The sequence below is a fragment of the Crotalus tigris genome, unplaced genomic scaffold (assembly GCF_016545835.1).
Source record: "Crotalus tigris isolate CLP2741 ecotype Arizona unplaced genomic scaffold, ASM1654583v1 scf7180000018737.1251358, whole genome shotgun sequence".
Lineage (NCBI taxonomy): Eukaryota > Metazoa > Chordata > Lepidosauria > Squamata > Viperidae > Crotalus > Crotalus tigris.
The window spans coordinates 207,437-214,390 of record NW_024097176.1 but is presented as its reverse complement, the minus strand read 5'-3'; positions in this window follow the sequence as shown (position 1 = coordinate 214,390).

The following is a 6,954-nucleotide window of genomic DNA, read 5'->3' as shown; positions in this document are numbered from 1 at the left end:
TTCTATAAGCAATTACAATGGCAACAAATAATAGTATTTTCATGGTCATGTCTGTTTATTGGCTGAAACAGATTTTAAATCTGGCCAGGTAACTTGATTATTTTTACTTTGCTTTCATGTTTTCCACGGATGTTCTTCTGCACTTTTATTTGGGATTTAATGATTATCAAGGTTTGGCCTGATGCTTGAGGAAAAAAAGATGCCAGTCTCTTTTTTTCCTTTGTCTCACTAATCCCTGGAAAGATTTATAGCACTATGTGCCTCACTGAAAGTATTGATAAACTATTTGTTTTGTTGTTTGTTCTCCTGATGAGCACAGTGTGAATTTCCTGGGGCTCTCAAAGGCAGAACATTTAATTGAATTCCTGGAAGCTTACTTGACCAGTTTCTCAAATCCAGGCAACTGAATTTTCCAGCAGCTCTTATATTTCAGCAGTGGACAAAATCAGCTTGCTTTATTTCAGCCCCCTTGCAAAGCACCAGCCCTACTGATTTACTAGCAAATATATCCAAGTCTTTGTTTGGACAGTAGATGGTGCAAGCAAAACAATTTCATTTTCCACAATACGGTAGCAATGAAATTGGTATAATGTTTGATGACCCTTTATGATTAGGATCTTCATATAAGTACATTTTTCTGCCACAAGTGGATTTAATATGTGTATTTTGTTTTTCTCCACTATTGCTTTTGGCAGACCACTTATACAATGATTAGAAACAAATTCATATCTGAAATCTGATTTGTATTTGAATGAGTTTGACTTTAGGAGATGACTTTTAGAAACAATCACATTGAACGTTTCCTCTTGGACAAACTTTAGAAAAGTCTGGAATGACATGGATGTGTATGGACTCACCCTATTACAGTTTTGTAAAGGGAGCCTCGGGAATGCATTTCAAGTTGTCACTGAAGCTAAAAAGCCTCTAATTGCAGTGGTGAATTCTTCATGTAGGCTTCATTCTATCTGGCTTAGAGAGACATTTCGAGCACCACTCTCCCAATTTGTTATTCTAAATCTTGACAGTTTGCTGAAGCATCCTTTCCCCGAGGAGCACAGGGGGATGTCAACTAATTTAACTTTGCTTGTCTTCTAGCTTTGACTCACTCTATTTTTGGAGGGGTTTGTAAGCCCATCAGTCAATCTGGATAGCTTGAAGTAATGGATCTTCCATAGTGCCTGACCCCTAAAATGATTCTTCAAAACATGTGCAAAACCTCATGCAAATCTACCCACTTGAATTCATCTCATATTGTAGAACCTGGGCTGCCAAAACCAGTTTGAAAGGGCTCTAAGCAAGATTGTTATAGTGAGGGCATTTCCATACTGCCCTCTTTCACTCTGAAAGCCACTAAGCTGTGGTCATCAACAAATCTGTCCCATCTTCAAAGGCTAAAAACAAGAAGCAAGCAACTTTTATCAGACCTTGCAATAACAAAAATCTCCAAACGTTTGGATATAATAAAATAAAACAGGTCGCTTCTGCACTGTCGTCCCACATCTACTCCTTGTCGCAAATCAGATCATTTGACATAAGATTTGATTTAGATTGGGTGGGTACTTCCAGATGAATGGGTCTTATTACTACAGATCAAAAGATAGCATGTAACTTTTCCATCTTTACTTAACAGATTTTCAGTAGAAAGAAAAATGACCAGAGAAGAAGCTGGAATACCTGAGGGAGTTAAAGTGAAAGCAGACATGGTTGGGGACCCTCACCCAGGCCTCCAAAAATGAAGAAGTCTTTTGAGAAGGATCAATTGATTTTGCTTAGAAATATTGAGGTAGACTCTCCCTTTTTTTAGCCAACCTGACCGAGAAAAGTAGTAGTGGGAGGCTGTCACTAATGAAAGGCACCAAGCTGGAAGAAGTGATTTAAGAAGTCAGATCCGCATTTAAAAACTCCCTTCTCACACCTATGGGAGATAGGTATCCTCCTCATTCTCAGGGCAGAGGTCTGGGAGTTTGAGGGTTTTGAGCAGGATATTAGCAGTTCTTAGCATGGCACTCTTTTTTTTATATATATATATTTTTATTCATAATACAATTAAAACAACAATGGACAAACATGACATTCCAGAGTGAATTTTTCTATCAGTTCCTATCATAGTACAAAAAATTTATACATTGTTCTTAACCTCTATATAAACCTCATCTTTTATACAATACAATTATATATACAATTATATGTACAGTTATGTATATCTTTTAATTCTACCATTAGTTTGAAGTCCGAGCAGTTCTTAATTCATACCAGCGGTAAAATTTGCCCCAGATTTCGAAGTATTCGTGTTCCGTTTTGTCTTTCATAATCATTGTAAGCCTGTCCATCTCAGCACATATTAGAATTTTATGCAGGATCTCTTCTTCCGTTGGGGTTTCCTTGTTCCTCCAATTTTGAGCAAAAACCAGCCTGGAGGCCGTTAAAATGTGTAGCATTAAATAAAATACGCCTTTGTCATGTTTTTGCGTAGTTAAACCTAATAGAAAGAGTTCTGGTTTTGGTTCTACCGCTTGCTGTAATATTTCTTCCAACCATGTTTTAATCCTGTTCCAAAAATCACAAGCTCGCGTGCATTCCCACCACATATGATAGTAAGTTCCACTTTTCAAGTTACATTTCCAACATTTAGGGGAGACATTGGTATACATTTTAGACAATCTTGTGGGTGGGAGATGCCATCTATAAAACATTTTGTAAAGGTTCTCTTTGTAAGAGGTGGCCAAAGTATGCTTCTTGTTTCTTGCCCATAGTTCTTGCCATATATGCAGATCAAAATTAAGACCAAAATCCTTACTCCAATTCAACATAGTCACTTTTACTTGTTCCTCGTACGTTGCCTGATCTAGCAAATAGTAGTATAATTTTTTAATCATTTTATCCTCCGACCCCAAAATTATTTTATCCAATTCTATTGGTTCTAATTTAATGCCTAACTCTTGTTTGTCTTTCCGATATCTTGCCTGCAGTTGCAGGTATGCCCACCATTCTAATTCTATCCCTTCATCGTGGATGGTTTTCCTGGATTTCAATTCCCCTCTTTCATCTAAGATATTTTTATATGTTATGATCTTGTCTAATTGAGTAAATTTTGGGTGTACATATATTTCTAACGGTGAGATCCAACTAGGTACTTGGGTATAATTTGGTTGCCAAATTTTTGTCCATACATCAATAAGAGCTTGCCTAATATAGTGACTTCGAAAATATTTATGTACTTTATATTTATGATCCCATAATATGGCATGCCATCCTATTTGTAGGTCATGGCCCTCCAGACACAATAGTCTCCTATTTTTTAGTAATATCCAATCTCTTACCCATACTAATGCTGCGGCCTGGTAATATTTCTCCAAGTCTGGAAGACCAAATCCCCCCCTTTCCTTTGAGTCCTGTAGTAATTTTAATTTAATCCTTGCTCTTTTTCCTTGCCAGATGAATTTACACATCATTTTGTTCAAATTTTGAAAAAATTTCTTGTTTAATTTTATAGATATACATTGGAACAAAAATAAGATTTTTGGCAACACATTCATTTTAATCACCGCAATTCTGCCCATAAAAGAGAGCTGTAGGTTAGTCCAAATATCAAAGTCTTTTTGAATCTGTTCTATTAACTTATCATAGTTATCCCTTTTAAGCGTAGCGCATTTGGCAGTCAGTTGTATCCCTAAATATCTAATTTTATTTGTAATTTGAACACCAATTCTGTCAACCAATTCATTTTTCTGTATTTTAGTCATATTTTTGACAAGCATTTTAGTTTTTTCTTTATTTATTTTTAAACCTGCTATTTCCCCGTATCTATTCAATGTTTCCATCAGTCTAATCCCTGATTGTAGTGGTTCTTCAATTATAAAAACTAAATCATCTGCAAAGGCTTGTATTTTAAATGTCTCTTTCTTGATTTCTAGACCTTGGATCTGTTCATCTTGCCGGATTGCTCTAGTTAATACCTCAAGAGATAATATAAATAACAATGGTGATAGTGGGCAGCCTTGCCTTGTGCCTTTTTGCATTTGGAAACTCTCAGTCAGTTCTCCATTGATTATTACTTTGGCCACCTGCTTAGAGTAAACTGATTTAAACATATTTAAGAAATTTTCCCCAAGTCCATATACAATAATTGATTAAACATAAATCCCATTTTACATTGTCGAATGCTTTTTGGGCATCAAGAAAAATTAAACACATTTGCTTTTCATTATGTACTTCATAATATTCCAATATGTCCAAAACAGTCCTAATATTGTTTCTTATATATCTTTTAGATAGAAAGCCGTTTTGATCAATATGTATAAAATCCACTAAGAACCTTTCCAATCTTTGTGCCATTATTGCCATGAAAATTTTGTAATCTGAATTCAAAAGAGAAATGGGTCTATAGTTCTTAATTTGTGTCAGATTGGTGTTTTCTTTAGGAATCAACGTGAGGAAGGCTTCTTCCCATGAAGCTGGTATTTTAGCTTGGGTTAAAACCTCGTTAAATAAGTCCAACAGCATTGGGCTTAAAGATTCTTGTGCAATTTTATACATTTCTGCAGGTATACCATCTGGCCCAGGTGTTTTATTATTCTTCTGTTTCTTAATTGCGACCGAGAGCTCTAAATGTGTTATCTCTTTATTTAGGAGAGTTTTAAATTCTTCTGGCACCTTGGGTAAATCGACTAGTTGTAGATACTGTACTATGTCATGGTTATTTCTCTTTTCGTCGTCCTTATATAAATTCTTGTAAAACTCATATGCCACTATCTTTTTTCCTTCGTTCTGGCACACCATATCACCTTTGGCGTTATAAAGGTTGGTAACTCTCTGCTTATTATTGTGTTTTTTGATTTTATAAGCCAACCATCTCCCTGGTTTATTGGCATTTTCAAAGAAATTTTGTTTAGTACGTTTTATCTGCTGTCCTAGATCTTCCTTCGTAATAATATCCATCTTATGTTTAATTAAATCAATCTGTTGTTTCAAATCACATCTTTGTGGTTCATTTTGCAGGTTATCCTCAACTTTACGTAGTTCTTCTTCCAGTTGTCTTTGGCGTTGTGTTTTGATTTTGTGTTGCCTAGCCATATAAGAAATTACAACGCCTCTCATGTAGGCTTTGGTTGTATCCCATAACTTTTGGCAGTTTGTATCCTCCTTCTTGTTTGACTTAAAAAACAGATCCAATTGTTCTTCTAATTTTGATTTGAATTCTTTATGATTTAAGATTGCCCTTTTTAAAGTCCATCTCCTCGTATTTTTTTGCCCCTTCCATTTAATTCTAATCGGATTGTGATCAGCCCAGGTATTTGTATCAATCATAATCTCCTCTACTTCTAAATTTAAGTCAGCTGACATCCACACCATATCAATTCTGGACCAAGATTGATGACGTCCAGAATAAAAAGTAAACTGTTTTTTCCAAGGATTCCTTTCTCTCCAAATATCCTGTACATTGAACTCATCTACCATTTTAAAGAAAATATCAGATATTGTTCCTCTAATTCTTTTTCTATTCTTTCCACATTTATAATCTAGATTATTATCCACAATTGCATTATAGTCACCCATTATACAAATGCTATCATGTTCCAATTGGCTAATAATGTTGTAGAGTTTTTTATAGAAACGTTTTTGCCCCTCATTCGGGGCATAAATTCCAACCAAAAGAATTTTGCTTTTATTCAAAATTACTTCACAATTAGAATTCTGCCATCTTCGTCCTTATAAATTTGCTTAGCCACAATTTCTTGTTTAATATATACTACCACGCCTCCTTTCTTATATTGCGAAAGTGCTGCAAACATATTCCCCAGTTTGGGACAATTTAATAAATATTGATGTTGTTTTTTAATGTGGACTTCTTGTAACATTATTATATCTAAATTCATCTTATTGAGCCTATTGAAAAACTTCTTCCTTTTTGTTGGAGAGTTGAGGCCATTAACGTTGATAGATATAGATTCAACACATTTCTTCCCCTCCTTATCTATGTTTAGATCTAGTTACTATTGCTGGTCTAGACTCTTGAGTTTGTAAATCCTTCCCTCTTTCCACTGTTGATCTTATCGGTCTAGCCTCTTTAATTTCCTTAAACCTACTCTCCTCCTGCTTTTCTTCATTTTTCCCTTCATCAGTGTCCTCTCGAAGCTCAACTCTTTTATCTCTAGCTTCAATGGCTTGCACCAGTGTCTCTCCTTCCTCTCTTGCTTCTCTTTCAACTAAATCTTCCTTACTACCAAAGTTTTCCCTGTAGAATTCCTCTGCTTTTTCTATTGAGTCTAGGCGAAACTTTTTCTCGTGCCATGTTACCAGAATTCCTTCCGGAGTTAGCCATCTAAAATTGACATTTTTCCTTATCAGTTTGGAAGTTATGTATTGGTAAGGCCTTCGCAGGTCTCTCACTCTTTTGGGCACTTGTTTAAGTACAATCAGCTGTTTACCTCGATATTCCAGTGTATCATCTCTGAATCTGAAAAGAATTTCATCCCTAACTGATTTCTTAATAAACCTAATGTGCACTTCTCTGGGAAGATTGTGTCGTCTTGCGTAATTTGTGTGTATTCTATAGGTTTCATCTATCTCATTGGCCATCTCCTCTCTTGTAGACCCCAACGCTCCTGCTAGAATATCTGACATTATTACTGGGAGGTCTTCACCTTTCATCTCTCCTACATTTTGAAACCGTAGATAATGAGCAGCCTTCTCAAGTTCCAAAGAAATAACTGTGGTTTCTAATTCTTTATTGGCTTGAACTAGCCTTTCATTCATTTCATCCACTCTCTGCTCTTCTTTATCCATCCTTTCCTCCATTTCTACTAGTTTTTGTTCATTTTTCATAAGTTGGTGGTGGAAGGATTCAAATTTCCCATCCATAGATTTAATTTTATCTTTAAGTTCACCTGTATCATTCCTTATTTCACCTATTTCTTTTTTCAGATCTTCATGGTTTTTACACATTAACTCTTG